Genomic DNA, 17832 nt, shown 5'->3' with positions numbered 1-17832 from the left:
ATCAGTGCAATGTTACCATCGCTTTCACTTACAAAATCCATCAGGACAGTGTTACCATCACATTCTCACACAAAATCCATCAGGGCAATGTTACAGATCCCTTTCTCACACAAAATCCATCAGGGCAATGTTACCATCGCCAACTCACACAAGATCTATCAGGGTAATGTTACCATCGCTTTCTCACAGAGGATGCATCAGGGCAATGTAATCATCACTTTCTCACACAAAATCATTCAGGACAATGTTATCGATCGCTTTCTCACACAAATCCATCAGGGCAATGTTACCATCGCTTTCACTTACAAAATCCATCAGGACAATGTTACCATCACTTTCTCACACAAAATCCATCAGGGCAATGTTACCATCACTTTCTCACACAATATCCATCAGGGTAATGTTACCATCGCTTTCTTACACAAAATCCATCAGGGCAATGTTACCATCACTTTCTCACACAAAATCCATCAGGGCAATGTTACCATCGCTTTCTCACATAAATCCATCAGGGCAATGTTATCAATCGCATTCTCACACAAAATCCATCAGGGCAGTTTTATCGATCCCTTTCTCACACAAAATCCATCAGGGCAATGTTATCGATCGCTTTCTCACACAAAATCCATCAGGACAATTTTATCGATCCCTTTCTCACACAAAATCCATCAGGGCAATGTTACCATTGCTATCTCACACAAAATCCATCAGGGCAATTTTAACGCTCCCTGTCTCACACAAAATCAATCAGGGCAATGTTACCATCGCTTTCTCACATAAATCCATCAGGGCAATGTTATCGATCCCTCTCACACACAAAATCCATCTGGGCAATGTTATCAATGCCTTTCTCACACAAGATCCATCAGGGCAATGTTATCGATCGCTTTCTCACATAAAATCCATCAGAGTAATGTTATCGATCGCATTCTCACACAAAATCCATCAGGGCAATGTTATCGATTGCTTTCTCACACAAAATCTATCAGGGCAATGTTATCGATCCCTTTCTCACACAAAATCCATCAGGGCAATATTACCATCGCTTTCTCAACAAAATCCATCAGGACAATGTCACCATTGCTATCTCACACAAAATCCATCAGGGCAATTTTATCGCTCCCTGTCTCACACAAAATCAATCAGGGCAATGTTACCATCGCTTTCTCACATAAATCCATCAGGGCAATGTTATCGATCCCTCTCACACACAAAATCCACCTGGGCAATGTTATCAATGCCTTTCTCACACAAGATCCATCAGGGCAATGTTATCGATCGCTTTCTCACATAAAATCCATCAGAGCAATGTTATCGATCGCATTCTCACACAAAATCCATCAGGGCAATGTTATCGATTGCTTTCTCACGCAAAATCCATCAGGGCAATTTTATCGCTCCCTGTCTCACACAAAATCAATCAGGGCAATGTTACCATCGCTTTCTCACATAAATCCATCAGGGCAATGTTATCGATCCCTCTCACACACAAAATCTATCAGGGCAATGTTACCATCGCTTTCTCACATAAATCCATCAGGGCAATGTTATCAATCGCATTCTCACACAAAATCCATCAGGGCAATTTTATCGATCCCTTTCTCACACAAAATCCATCAGGGCAATGTTATCGATCGCTTTCTCACACAAAATCCATCAGGACAATTTTATCGATCCCTTTCTCACACAAAATCCATCAGGGCAATGTTACCATTGCTATCTCACACATAATCCATCAGGGCAATTTTATCGCTCCCTGTCTCACACAAAATCAATCAGGGCAATGTTACCATCGCTTTCTCACATAAATCCATCAGGGCAATGTTATCGATCCCTCTCACACACAAAATCCACCTGGGCAATGTTATCAATGCCTTTCTCACACAAGATCCATCAGGGCAATGTTATCGATCGCTTTCTCACATAAAATCCATCAGAGCAATGTTATCGATCGCATTCTCACACAAAATCCATCAGGGCAATGTTATCGATTGCTTTCTCAGACAAAATCTATCATGGCAATATTATCGATCACTTTCTCACACAAAATCCATCAGGGCAATGTTATCGATCCCTCTCTCAAACAAAATCCATCAGGGCAATGTTATCGATCTCTGTCTCATACAAAATCTATCAGGGCAATGTTACCATCGTTTTCTCACACAAAATCCATCAGGGCAATGTTTTCAATCGCTTTCTCACACAAAATCCATCAGGGCAATATTATCGATCCCTTTCTCACACAAAATCTATCAGGGCAATGTTATCGATCCCTTTCTCACACAAAATCCATCAGGGCAATGTTACCATCGCTTTCTCACACAAAATCCATCTGGGCAATTTTATCGATCCCTTTCTCACACAAAATCCATCAGGGCAATGTTATCGATCGCTTTCTCACACAAAATCCATCAGGGCAATTTTATCGATCCCTTTCTCACACAAAATCTAACAGGGCAATGTTATCGATCCCTTTCTCACACAGAGTACATCAGGGCAATGTTACCATCACTTTCTCACACAAAATCGATCATTGCAATGTTATCGATCGCTTTAGCACACAACGTCCATCAGGGCAATGTTATCGATCCCTGTCTCACACAAATTCTATCAGGGCAATGTTACCGTCACTCTCTCACACAGAATCCTTCAGGGCAATGTTACCGATCCCTTTCTCACACAAAATCGATCAGTGCAGTGTTATCGATTGCTTTCTCACACAACGTCCATCAGCGCAATGTTACCATCGCTTTCTCACATAAATCCAGCAGGGCAATGTTATCGATCGCTTTCTCACACAAAATCCATCAGGGCAATGTTATCGATTGCTTTCTCACACAATGTCTATCAGAGCAATGTTATTGATCCCTTTCTCAGACAAAATCCATCAGGGCAATGTTATCATCGCTTTTTCACACAATATCCATCATGGCAATGTTATCGATCACTTTCTCACACAAAATCCATTAGGGTAATGTTAACATCGCTTTCTCACACAAAATCCATCATGGCAATGTTACCGATCACTTTCTCACACAAAATCCATCAGGGTAATTTTTATCGATCGCTTTTGTACACAAAATCCATCAGGGCAATGTTATCGTTCCCTTTCCAAGACAAAATTCATCAGGACAATGTTACCATTGCTTTCTAACACAAAATCCATCAGGGCAATGTTATCGATTACTCTCTCAGACAAAATCCATCAGGGCAATGTTATCGATTGCTTTCTCACAGAAAATCTATCAGGGCAATGTGATCGATCCATTTCTCACACAAAATCCATCAGGGCCATGTTACTATCGCTATCTCACACAAAATCCATCAGGGCAATGTTATCGATCCCTCTCACACACAAAATCTATCAGGGCAATGTTACCATCGCTTTCTCACATAAATCCATCAGGGCAATGTTATCAATCGCATTCTCACACAAAATCCATCAGGGCAATTTTATCGATCCCTTTCTCACACAAAATCCATCAGGGCAATTTTATCGTTCCCTGTCTCACACAAAATCTATCAGGGCAATGTTACCATCGCTTTCTCACATAAATCCATCAGGGCAATGTTATCAATCGCATTCTCACACAAAATCCATCAGGGCAATTTTATCGATCCCTTTCTCACACAAAATCCATCAGGGCAATGTTATCGATCGCTTTCTCACACAAAATCCATCAGGACAATTTTATCGATCCCTTTCTCACACAAAATCCATCAGGGCAATGTTACCATTGCTATCTCACACATAATCCATCAGGGCAATTTTATCGCTCCCTGTCTCACACAAAATCAATCAGGGCAATGTTACCATCGCTTTCTCACATAAATCCATCAGGGCAATGTTATCGATCCCTCTCACACACAAAATCCACCTGGGCAATGTTATCAATGCCTTTCTCACACAAGATCCATCAGGGCAATGTTATCGATCGCTTTCTCAAATAAAATCCATCAGAGCAATGTTATCGATCGCATTCTCACACAAAATCCATCAGGGCAATGTTATCGATTGCTTTCTCACGCAAAATCTATCAGGGCAATGTTATCGATCCCTTTCTCACACAAAATCCATCAGGGCAATATTACCATCGCTTTCTCACACAAAATCCAGCAAGGTAATATTATCGATCGCTTTCTGACAGAAAATCCATCAGGACAATGTTATCGATTGCTTTCTCAGACAAAATCTATCATGGCAATATTATCGATCACTTTCTCACACAAAATCCATCAGGGCAATGTTATCGATCCCTCTCTCAAACAAAATCCATCAGAGCAATGTTATCGATCTCTGTCTCATACAAAATCTATCAGGGCAATGTTATCGATCCCTTTCTCACACAAAATCCATCAGGGCAATGTTACCATCGCTTTCTCATACAAAATCCATCTGGGCAATTTTATCGATCCCTTTCTCACACAAAATCCATCAGGGCAATGTTATCGATCGCTTTCTCACACAAAATCCATCAGGGCAATTTTATCGATCCCTTTCTCACACAAAATCTAACAGGGCAATGTTATCGATCCCTTTCTCACACAGAGTACATCAGGGCAATGTTACCATCACTTTCTCACACAAAATCGATCAGTGCAGTGTTATCGATTGCTTTCTCACACAACGTCCATCAGCGCAATGTTACCATCGCTTTCTCACATAAATCCAGCAGGGCAATGTTATCGATCGCTTTCTCACACAAAATCCATCAGGGCAATGTTATCGATTGCTTTCTCACACAATGTCTATCAGAGCAATGTTATTGATCCCTTTCTCAGACAAAATCCATCAGGGCAATGTTATCATCGCTTTTTCACACAATATCCATCATGGCAATGTTATCGATCACTTTCTCACATAAAATCCATTAGGGTAATGTTAACATCGCTTTCTCAACAAAATCCATCAGGACAATGTTACCATCGCTTTCTCACACAAAATCCATCAGGGCAATGTTACCATTGCTATCTCACACAAAATCCATCAGGGCAATTTTATCGCTCCCTGTCTCACACAAAATCAATCAGGGCAATGTTACCATCGCTTTCTCACATAAATCCATCAGGGCAATGTTATCGATCCCTCTCACACACAAAATACATCTGGGCAATGTTATCAATGCCTTTCTCACACAAGATCCATCAGGGCAATGTTATCGATCGCTTTCTCACATAAAATCCATCAAAGCAATGTTATCGATCGCATTCTCACACAAAATCCATCAGGGCAATGTTATCGATTGCTTTCTCACACAAAATCTATCAGGGCAATGTTATCGATCCCTTTCTCACACAAAATCCATCAGGGCAATATTACCATCGCTTTCTCACACAAAATCCAGCAGGGTAATATTATCGATCGCTTTCTGACAGAAATTCCATCAGGACAATGTTATCGATTGCTTTCTCAGACAAAATCTATCATGGCAATATTATCGATCACTTTCTCACACAAAATCCATCAGGGCAATGTTATCGATCCCTCTCTCAAACAAAATCCATCAGGGCAATGTTATCGATCTCTGTCTCATACAAAATCTATCAGGGCAATGTTACCATCGTTTTCTCACACAAAATCCATCAGGGCAATGTTTTCAATCGCTTTCTCACACAAAATCCATCAGGGCAATATTATCGATCCCTTTCTCACACAAAATCTATCAGGGCAATGTTATCGATCCCTTTCTCACACAAAATCCATCAGGGCAATGTTACCATCGCTTTCTCACACAAAATCCATCTGGGCAATTTTATCGATCCCTTTCTCACACAAAATCCATCAGGGCAATGTTATCGATCGCTTTCTCACACAAAATCCATCAGGGCAATTTTATCGATCCCTTTCTCACACAAAATCTAACAGGGCAATGTTATCGATCCCTTTCTCACACAGAGTACATCAGGGCAATGTTACCATCACTTTCTCACACAAAATCGATCATTGCAATGTTATCGATCGCTTTAGCACACAACGTCCATCAGGGCAATGTTATCGATCCCTGTCTCACACAAATTCTATCAGGGCAATGTTACCGTCACTCTCTCACACAGAATCCATCAGGGCAATGTTACCGATCACTTTCTCACACAAAATCCATCAGGGTAATTTTTATCGATCGCTTTTGTACACAAAATCCATCAGGGCAATGTTATCGTTCCCTTTCCAAGACAAAATTCATCAGGACAATGTTACCATTGCTTTCTAACACAAAATCCATCAGGGCAATGTTATCGATTACTCTCTCAGACAAAATCCATCAGGGCAATGTTATCGATTGCTTTCTCACAGAAAATCTATCAGGGCAATGTGATCGATCCATTTCTCACACAAAATCCATCAGGGCCATGTTACTATCGCTATCTCACACAAAATCCATCAGGGCAATGTTACCATCGCTTTCTCACACAGAATCCTTCAGGGCAATGATACCATCGATTTCTCACACAAAATCCATCAAGGCAATGTTGCCATCGCTTTCTCACACAAAATCGATCAGGACAATATTATCGGTCGCATTCTCACACAAAATCCATCAGGGCAATGTTATCGATCGCTTTCTCACACGAAGTCCATCAAGGCAATGTTACCATCGCTTTCTCACAAAAATCCATCAGGGCAATGTTTTCAATCGCTTTCTCACACAAAATTCATCGGGGGAATTTTTATCGATCGCTTTCGTACACAAAATCCATCAGGGTAATGTCACCATCGCTATCTCACACAAAATTTATCAGGGCAATGTTATCGATCGCATTCTCACACAAAATCCATCAGGGCAATGTTACCATCGCTTTCTCAACAAAATCCATCAGGACAATGTTACCATCGCTTTCTCACACAAAATCCATCAGGGCAATGTTACCATCGTTTTCTCACATAAATCCATCAGGGCAATGTTATCAATCGCATTCTCACACAAAATCCATCAGGGCAATGTTATAGATTGCTTTCTCACACAAAGTCTATCAGAGCAATGTTATCGATCGCTTTCTCACATAAAATCCATCAGAGCAATGTTATCGATCGCATTCTCACACAAAATCCATCAGGGCAATGTTATCGATTGCTTTCTCACACAAAATCTATCAGGGCAATGTTATCGATCCCTTTCTCACACAAAATCCATCAGGGCAATATTACCATCGCTTTCTCACACAAAATCCAGCAGGGTAATATTATCGATCGATTTCTGACAGAAAATCCATCAGGGCAATGTTATAGATTGCTTTCTCACACAAAGTCTATCAGGGCAATGTTATAGATTGCTTTCTCACACAAAGTCTATCAGAGCAATGTTATCGATCGCTTTCTCACATAAAATCCATCAGAGCAATGTTATCGATCGCATTCTCACACAGAATGCATCAGGGCAATGTAATCATCACTTTCTCACACAAAATCCATCAGGGCAATGTTATCGATCGCTTTCTCACACAAAATCCATCATGGCAATGTTACCATTGCTTTCACTTACAAAATCCACCAAGACAATGTTACTTTCACTTTCTCACACAAAATCCATCAGGGTAATGTTACCATCGCTTTCTTACACAAAATCCATCAGGGCAATGTTACCATCACTTTCTCACACAAAATCCAGCAGGGTAATATTATCGATCGTTTTCTCACACAAAATCCATCAGGGCAATGTTATCAATCGCCTTCTTACACAAAATCCATCAGGGCAATGTTACCATCGCTTTCTCACACAAAATCCATCAGGGCAATGTTACCATCGCTTTCTCACACAGAATGCATCAGGGCAATGTTATTGATCGCTTTCTCATACAAAATCCATCAGGGCAATGTTACCATCGCTCTCTCACACAAAATCCAGCAGGGTAATAATATCGATCGCTTTCTGACAGAAAATCCATCAGGGCAATTTTACCGATCCCTTTCTCACACAAAATCCAACAGGGCAATGTTACCATCGCCAACTCACACAAGATCTATCAGGGTAATTTTACCATCACTTTCTCACACAGGATGCATCAGGGCAATGTAATCATCACTTTCTCACACAAAATCCATCAGTGCAATGCTATCGATCGCTTTCTCACACAAATCCATCAGGGCAATGTTACCATCGCTTTCACTTACAAAATCCATCAGGAAAAATTTACCATCACTTTCTCACACAAAATCCACCAGGGCAATATTACCATCGCTTTCTCACACAAAATCCATCAGGGCAATGTTAGCGATCACTTTCTCACACAACATCCATCAGGGTAATGTTACCATAGCTTTCTTACACAAAATCCATCAGGGCAATGTTACCATCGCTTTCTCACACAAAATCCAGCAGGGTAATAATATCGATCGCTTTCTGACAGAAAATCCATCAGGGCAATGTTATCGATTGCTTTCTCACACGAAATCTATCAGGGCAATGTGATCGATCCCTTTCTCACACAAAATCCATCAGGGCAATGTTACCATCACATTCTCACACAAACTCCATCAGGACAATGTTACCATCACTTTCTCACAGAAAATACACCAGGGCAATATTACCATCGCTTTCTCACACAAAATCCATCAGGGCAATGTTACCATCACTTTCTCACACAAAATCCATCAGGACAATGTTACCATCACTTTCTCACAGAAAATCCATCAGGGTAATGTTACCATCGCTTTCTTACACAAAATCCATCAGGGCAATGTTACCATCACTTTCTCACAGAAAATCCATCAGGGCAATGTTATCAATCCCTTTCTCACACAAAATCTATCAGGGCAATGCTACCATCGCTTTCTCACACAAAATCCAGCAGGATAATAATATCGATCGCTTTCTGACAGAAAATCCATCAGGGCAATGTTATCGATTGCTTTCTCTCACGAAATCTATCAGGGCAATGTGATCGATCCCTTTCTCACACAAAATCCATCAGGGCAATGTTACCATTGCTTTCTCACACAAAATCCATCAGGGCAATGTTACCATCACTTTCTCTCACAAAATCCATCAGGGCAATGTTACCATCACTTTCTCACACAAAATCCATCAGGGTAATGTTACCATAGCTTTCTTACACAAAATCCATCAGGGCAATGTCACCATCGCTTTCTCACACAAAATCCAGCAGGGTAATAATATCGATCGCTTTCTGACAGAAAATCCATCAGGGCAATGTTATCGATTGCTTTCTCACACGAAATCTATCAGGGCAATGTGATCGATCCCTTTCTCACACAAAATCCATCAGGGCAATGTTACCATCGCTTTCTCACACAGAATGCATCAGGACAATGTTATTGATCTCTTTCTCACACAAAACCCATCAGGGCAATGTTACCATCGCTTTCACTTACAAAATCCATCAGGACAGTGTTACCATCACATTCTCACACAAAATCCATCAGGGCAATGTTACCGATCCCTTTCTCACACAAAATCCATCAGGGCAATGTTACCATCGCTTTCTCACACAAAATCTATCAGGGTAATGTTACCATCGCTTTATCACACAGGATGCATCAGGGCAATTTAATCACCACTTTCTCACACAAAATCCATCAGGGCAATATTATCGATCGCTTTCTCACACAAATCCATCAGGGCAATGTTACCATCGCTTTCACTTACAAAATCCATCAGGACAATGTTACCATCCCTTTCTCACAGAAAATACACCAGGGCAATATTACCATCGCTTTCTCACACAAAATCCATCAGGGCAATGTTACCATCACTTTCTCACACAAAATCCATCAGGGCAATGTTACCATCACTTTCTCACAGAAAATCCATCAGGGTAATGGTACCATCGCTTTCTTACACAAAATCCATCAGGGCAATGTTACCATCACTTTCTCACAGAAAATCCATCAGGGCAATGTTATCGATCCCTTTCTCACACAAAATCTATCAGGGCAATGCTACCATCGCTTTCTCACACAAAATCCAGCAGGATAATAATATCGATCGCTTTCTGACAGAAAATCCATCAGGGCAATGTTATCGATTTCTTTCTCACACAAAATCTATCAGGGCAATGTGATCGATCCCTTTCTCACACAAAATCCATCAGGGCAATGTTACCATCGCTTTCTCACACAAAATCCATCAGGGCAATGTTACCATCGCTTTCTCACACAGAATGCATCAGGACAATGTTATTGATCGCTTTCTCACACAAAACCCATCAGGGCAATGTTACCATCGCTTTCACTTACAAAATCCATCAGGACAGTGTTACCATCACACTCTCACACAAAATCCATCAGGGCAATGTTACCATCGCTTTCTCACACAAAATCTATCAGGGTAATGTTACCATCGCTTTATCACACAGGATGCATCAGGGCAATGTAATCACCACTTTCTCACACAAAATCCATCAGGGCAATATTATCGATCGCTTTCTCACACAAATCCATCAGGGCAATGTTACCATCGCTTTCACTTACAAAATCCATCAGGACAATGTTACCATCACTTTCTCACAGAAAATACACCAGGGCAATATTACCATCGCTTTCTCACACAAAATCCATCAGGGCAATGTTACCATCACTTTCTCACACAAAATCCATCAGGACAATGTTACCATCACTTTCTCTCAGAAAATCCATCAGGGTAATGTTACCATCACTTTCTTACACAAAATCCATCAGGGCAATGTGATCGATCCCTTTCTCACACAAAATCCATCAGGGCAATGTTACCATCGCTTTCTCACACAGAATGCATCAGGACAATGTTATTGATCGCTTTCTCACACAAAACCCATCAGGGCAATGTTACCATCGCTTTCACTTACAAAATCCATCAGGACAGTGTTACCATCACATTCTCACACAAAATCCATCAGGGCAATGTTACCGATCCCTTTCTCACACAAAATCCATCAGGGCAATGTTACCATCGCTTTCTCACACAAAATCTATCAGGGTAATGTTACCATCGCTTTATCACACAGGATGCATCAGGGCAATTTAATCACCACTTTCTCACACAAAATCCATCAGGGCAATATTATCGATCGCTTTCTCACACAAATCCATCAGGGCAATGTTACCATCGCTTTCACTTACAAAATCCATCAGGACAATGTTACCATCACTTTCTCACAGAAAATACACCAGGGCAATATTACCATCGCTTTCTCACACAAAATCCATCAGGGCAATGTTACCATCACTTTCTCACACAAAATCCATCAGGGCAATGTTACCATCACTTTCTCACAGAAAATCCATCAGGGTAATGTTACCATCGCTTTCTTACACAAAATCCATCAGGGCAATGTTATCATCACTTTCTCACAGAAAATCCATCAGGGCAATGTTATCGATCCCTTTCTCACACAAAATCTATCAGAGCAATGCTACCATCGCTTTCTCACACAAAATCCAGCAGGATAATAATATCGATCGCTTTCTGACAGAAAATCCATCAGGGCAATGTTATCGATTTCTTTCTCACACAAAATCTATCAGGGCAATGTGATCGATCCCTTTCTCACACAAAATCCATCAGGGCAGTGTTACCATCGCTTTCTCACACAAAATCCATCAGGGCAATGTTACCATCGCTTTCTCACACAGAATGCATCAGGACAATGTTATTGATCGCTTTCTCACACAAAACCCATCAGGGCAATGTTACCATCGCTTTCACTTACAAAATCCATCAGGACAGTGTTACCATCACATTCTCACACAAAATCCATCAGGGCAATGTTACCATCGCTTTCTCACACAAAATCTATCAGGGTAATGTTACCATCGCTTTATCACACAGGATGCATCAGGGCAATGTAATCACCACTTTCTCACACAAAATCCATCAGGGCAATATTATCGATCGCTTTCTCACACAAATCCATCAGGGCAATGTTACCATCGCTTTCACTTACAAAATCCATCAGGACAATGTTACCATCACTTTCTCACAGAAAATACACCAGGGCAATGTTACCATCGCTTTCTCACACAAAATCCATCAAGGCAATGTTACCATCGCTTTCTCACACATAATGCATCAGGGCAATGTTATTGATCGCTTTCTCACACAAAATCCATCAGGGCAATGTTACCATCGCTTTCAGTTAGAAAATCCATCGGACAATGTTACCATCACTTTCTCACACAAAATCCACCAGGGCAATATTACCATCGCTTTCTCACACAAAATCCATCAGGGCAATGTTAGCGATCACTTTCTCACACAAAATCCATCAGGGCAATGTTTTCAATGGCTTTCTCACACGAAATCGATCAGGCCAATGTTATCGATTGCTTTCTCACAGGAAATCTATCAGGGCAATGTTATCGATCCCTTTCTCACACAAAATCCATCAGGGCAATGTTACCATCGCTTTCTCACACAAAATCCATCAGGGCAATGTTACCATCGCTTTCTCACACAGAATGCATCAGGACAACGTTATTGATCGCTTTCTCACACAAAACCCATCAGGGCAATGTTACCATCGCTTTCACTTACAAAATCCATCAGGACAGTGTTACCATCACATTCTCACACAAAATCCATCAGGGCAATGTTACCGATCCCTTTCTCACACAAAATCCATCAGGGCAATGTTACCATCGCTTTCTCACACAAAATCTATCAGGGTAATGTTACCATCGCTTTATCACACAGGATGCATCAGGGCAATGTAATCACCACTTTCTCACACAAAATCCATCAGGGCAATATTATCGATCGCTTTCTCACACAAATCCATCAGGGCAATGTTACCATCGCTTTCACTTACAAAATCCATCAGGACAATGTTACCATCACTTTCTCACAGAAAATACACCAGGGCAATATTACCATCGCTTTCTCACACAAAATCCATCAGGGCAATGTTACCATCACTTTCTCACACAAAATCCATCAGGGCAATGTTACCATCACTTTCTCACAGAAAATCCATCAGGGTAATGTTACCATCGCTTTCTTACACAAAATCCATCAGGGCAATGTTACCATCACTTTCTCACAGAAAATCCATCAGGGCAATGTTATCGATCCCTTTCTCACACAAAATCTATCAGGGCAATGCTACCATCGCTTTCTCACACAAAATCCAGCAGGATAATAATATCGATCGCTTTCTGACAGAAAATCCATCAGGGCAATGTTATCGATTGCTTTCTCACACGAAATCTATCAGGGCAATGTGATCGATCCCTTTCTCACACAAAATCCATCAGGGCAATGTTCCCATCGCTTTCTCACACAAAATCCATCAGGGCAATGTTACCATCGCTTTCTCACACAGAATGCATCAGGACAATGTTATTGATCGCTTTCTCACACAAAACCCATCAGGGCAATGTTACCATCGCTTTCACTTACAAAATCCATCAGGACAGTGTTACCATCACATTCTCACACAAAATCCATCAGGGCAATGTTACCATCGCTTTCTCACACAAAATCTATCAGGGTAATGTTACCATCGCTTTATCACACAGGATGCATCAGGGCAATGTAATCACCACTTTCTCACACAAAATCCATCAGGGCAATATTATCGATCGCTTTCTCACACAAATCCATCAGGGCAATGTTACCATCGCTTTCACTTACAAAATCCATCAGGACAATGTTACCATCACTTTCTCACAGAAAATACACCAGGGCAATATTACCATCGCTTTCTCACACAAAATCCATCAAGGCAATGTTACCATCACTTTCTCACACAAAATCCATCAGGGCAATGTTACCATCACTTTCTCACAGAAAATCCATCAGGGTAATGTTACCATCGCTTTCTTACACAAAATCCATCAGGGCAATGTTACCATCACTTTCTCACAGAAAATCCATCAGGGCAATGTTATCGATCCCTTTCTCACACAAAATCTATCAGGGCAATGCTACCATCGCTTTCTCACACAAAATCCAGCAGGATAATAATATCGATCGCTTTCTGACAGAAAATCCATCAGGGCAATGTTATCGATTGCTTTCTCACACGAAATCTATCAGGGCAATGTGATCGATCCCTTTCTCACACAAAATCCATCAGGGCAATGTTACCATCGCTTTCTCACACAAAATCCATCAGGGCAATGTTACCATCGCTTTCTCACACATAATGCATCAGGGCAATGTTATTGATCGCTTTCTCACACAAAATCCATCAGGGCAATGTTACCATCGCTTTCACTTACAAAATCCATCAGGACAGTGTTACCATCACATTCTCACACAAAATCCATCAGGGCAATGTTACCGATCCCTTTCTCACACAAAATCCATCAGGGCAATGTTACCATCGCCAACTCACACAAGATCTATCAGGGTAATGTTACCATCGCTTTCTCACAGAGGATGCATCAGGGCAATGTAATCATCACTTTCTCACACAAAATCATTCAGGGCAATGTTATCGATCGCTTTCTCACACAAATCCATCAGGGCAATGTTACCATCGCTTTCACTTACAAAATCCATCAGGACAATGTTACCATCACTTTCTCACACAAAATCCATCAGGGCAATGTTACCATCACTTTCTCACACAAAATCCATCAGGGTAATGTTACCATCGCTTTCTTACACAAAATCCATCAGGGCAATGTTACCATCACTTTCTCACACAAAATCCATCAGGGCAATGTTATCGATCCCTTTCTCTCACAAAATGTATTGGGGCAATGTTACCATCGCTTTCTCGCACAGAATGCATCAGGGCAATGTTATTGATCGCTTTCTCACACAAAATCCATCAGGGTAATGTTACCTTCGCTTTCACTTACAAAATCCATCAGGACAGTGTTACCATCACTTTCTCACACAAAATCCATCAGGGCAATGTTATCGATCGCTTTCTTACACAAAATCCATCAGGGCAATGGTATCGATCCCTCTCTCACACAAAATCCATCTGGGCAATGTTATCGATCCCTTTCTCACACAATATCCATCAGGGCAATGTTACCATCGGTATCTCACACAAAATCCATCAGGGCAAAGTTATTGATTCCTTTCTCACACAAAATCTATCAGGGCAATGTTACCATCACTTTCTCACACAAAATCCATCAGGGCAATGTTACCATCACTTTCTCTCACAAAATCCATCAGGGCAATGTTACCATCACTTTCTCACACAAAATCCATCAGGGTAATGTTACCATAGCTTTCTTACACAAAATCCATCAGGGCAATGTTACCATCGCTTTCTCACACAAAATCCAGCAGGGTAATAATATCGATCGCTTTCTGACAGAAAATCCATCAGGGCAATGTTATCGATTGCTTTCTCACACAAAATCTATCAGGGCAATGTGATCGATCCCTTTCTCACACAAAATCCATCAGGGCAATGTTACCATCGCTTTCTCACATAAAATCTATCAGGGTAATGTTACCATCGCTTTATCACACAGGATGCATCAGGGCAATTTAATCACCACTTTCTCACACAAAATCCATCAGGGCAATATTATCGATCGCTTTCTCACACAAATCCATCAGGGCAATGTTACCATCGCTTTCACTTACAAAATCCATCAGGACAATGTTACCATCACTTTCTCACAGAAAATACACCAGGGCAATATTACCATCGCTTTCTCACACAAAATCCATCAGGGCAATGTTACCATCACTTTCTCACACAAAATCCATCAGGGCAATGTTACCATCACTTTCTCACAGAAAATCCATCAGGGTAATGTTACCATCGCTTTCTTACACAAAATCCATCAGGGCAATGTTACCATCACTTTCTCACAGAAAATCCATCAGGGCAATGTTATCGATCCCTTTCTCACACAAAATCTATCAGGGCAATGCTGCCATCGCTTTCTCACACAAAATCCAGCAGGATAATAATATCGATCGCTTTCTGACAGAAAATCCATCAGGGCAATGTTGTCGATTGCTTTCTCACACAAAATCTATCAGGGCAATGTGATCGATCCCTTTCTCACACAAAATCCATCAGGGCAATGTTACCATCACTTTCTCACACAAAATCCATCAGGGCAATGTTACCATCGCTTTCTCACACAGAATGCATCAGGACAATGTTATTGATCGCTTTCTCACACAAAACCCATCAGGGCAATGTTACCATCGCTTTCACTTACAAAATCCATCAGGACAGTGTTACCATCACATTCTCACACAAAATCCATCAGGGCAATGTTACCATCGCTTTCTCACACAAAATCTATCAGGGTAATGTTACCATCGCTTTATCACACAGGATGCATCAGGGCAATGTAATCACCACTTTCTCACACAAAATCCATCAGGGCAATATTATCGATTGCTTTCTCACACAAATCCATCAGGGCAATGTTACCATCGCTTTCACTTACAAAATCCATCAGGACAATGTTACCATCACTTTCTCACAGAAAATACACCAGGGCAATATTACCATCGCTTTCTCACTCAAAATCCATCAGGGCAATGTTACCATCACTTTCTCACACAAAATCCATCAGGACAATGTTACCATCACTTTCTCACAGAAAATCCATCAGGGTAATGTTACCATCACTTTCTTACACAAAATCCATCAGGGCAATGTTACCATCACTTTCTCACAGAAAATCCATCAGTGCAATGTTATCGATCCCTTTCTCACACAAAATCCATCAGGGGAATGTTACCATCGCTTTCTCACACAAAATCCATCAGGGCAATGTTACCATCGCTTTCTCACACATAATGCATCAGGGCAATGTTATTGATCGCTTTCTCACACAAAATCCATCAGGGCAATGTTACCATCGCTTTCACTTACAAAATCCATCAGGACAATGTTACCATCACTTTCTCACACAAAATCCACCAGGGCAATATTACCATCGCTTTCTCACACAAAATCCATCAGGGCAATGTTGGCGATCACTTTCTCACACAAAATCCATCAGGGCAATGTTTTCAATGGCTTTCTCACACGAAATCGATCAGGCCAATGTTATCGATTGCTTTCTCACAGGAAATCTATCAGGGCAATGTTATCGATCCCTTTCTCACACAAAATCCATCAGGGCAATGTTACCATCGCTTTCTCACACAAAATCCATCAGGGCAATGTTACCATCGCTTTCTCACACAGAATGCATCAGGACAACGTTATTGATCTCTTTCTCACACAAAACCCATCAGGGCAATGTTACCATCGCTTTCACTTACAAAATCCATCAGGACAGTGTTACCATCACATTCTCACACAAAATCCATCAGGGCAATGTTACCGATCCCTTTCTCACACAAAATCCATCAGGGCAATGTTACCATCGCTTTCTCACACAAAATCTATCAGGGTAATGTTACCATCGCTTTATCACACAGGATGCATCAGGGCAATGTAATCACCACTTTCTCACACAAAATCCATCAGGGCAATATTATCGATCGCTTTCTCACACAAATCCATCAGGGCAATGTTACCATCGCTTTCACTTACAAAATCCATCAGGACAATGTTACCATCACTTTCTCACAGAAAATACACCAGGGCAATATTACCATCGCTTTCTCACACAAAATCCATCAAGGCAATGTTACCATCACTTTCTCACACAAAATCCATCAGGGCAATGCTACCATCACTTTCTCACAGAAAATCCATCAGGGTAATGTTACCATCGTTTTCTTACACAAAATCCATCAGGGCAATGTTACCATCACTTTCTCACAGAAAATCCATCAGGGCAATGTTATCGATCCCTTTCTCACACAAAATCTAACAGGGCAATGTTATCGATCCCTTTCTCACACAGAGTACATCAGGGCAATGTTACCATCACTTTCTCACACAAAATCGATCATTGCAATGTTATCGATCGCTTTAGCACACAACGTCCATCAGGGCAATGTTATC

The sequence above is a fragment of the Mobula birostris genome, chromosome 10, assembly GCF_030028105.1.
Source record: "Mobula birostris isolate sMobBir1 chromosome 10, sMobBir1.hap1, whole genome shotgun sequence".
Classification (NCBI taxonomy): Eukaryota; Metazoa; Chordata; class Chondrichthyes; order Myliobatiformes; family Myliobatidae; genus Mobula; species Mobula birostris.
The sequence above is the reverse complement of the archived record's forward strand: the minus strand, read 5'-3'. Positions refer to the sequence as shown.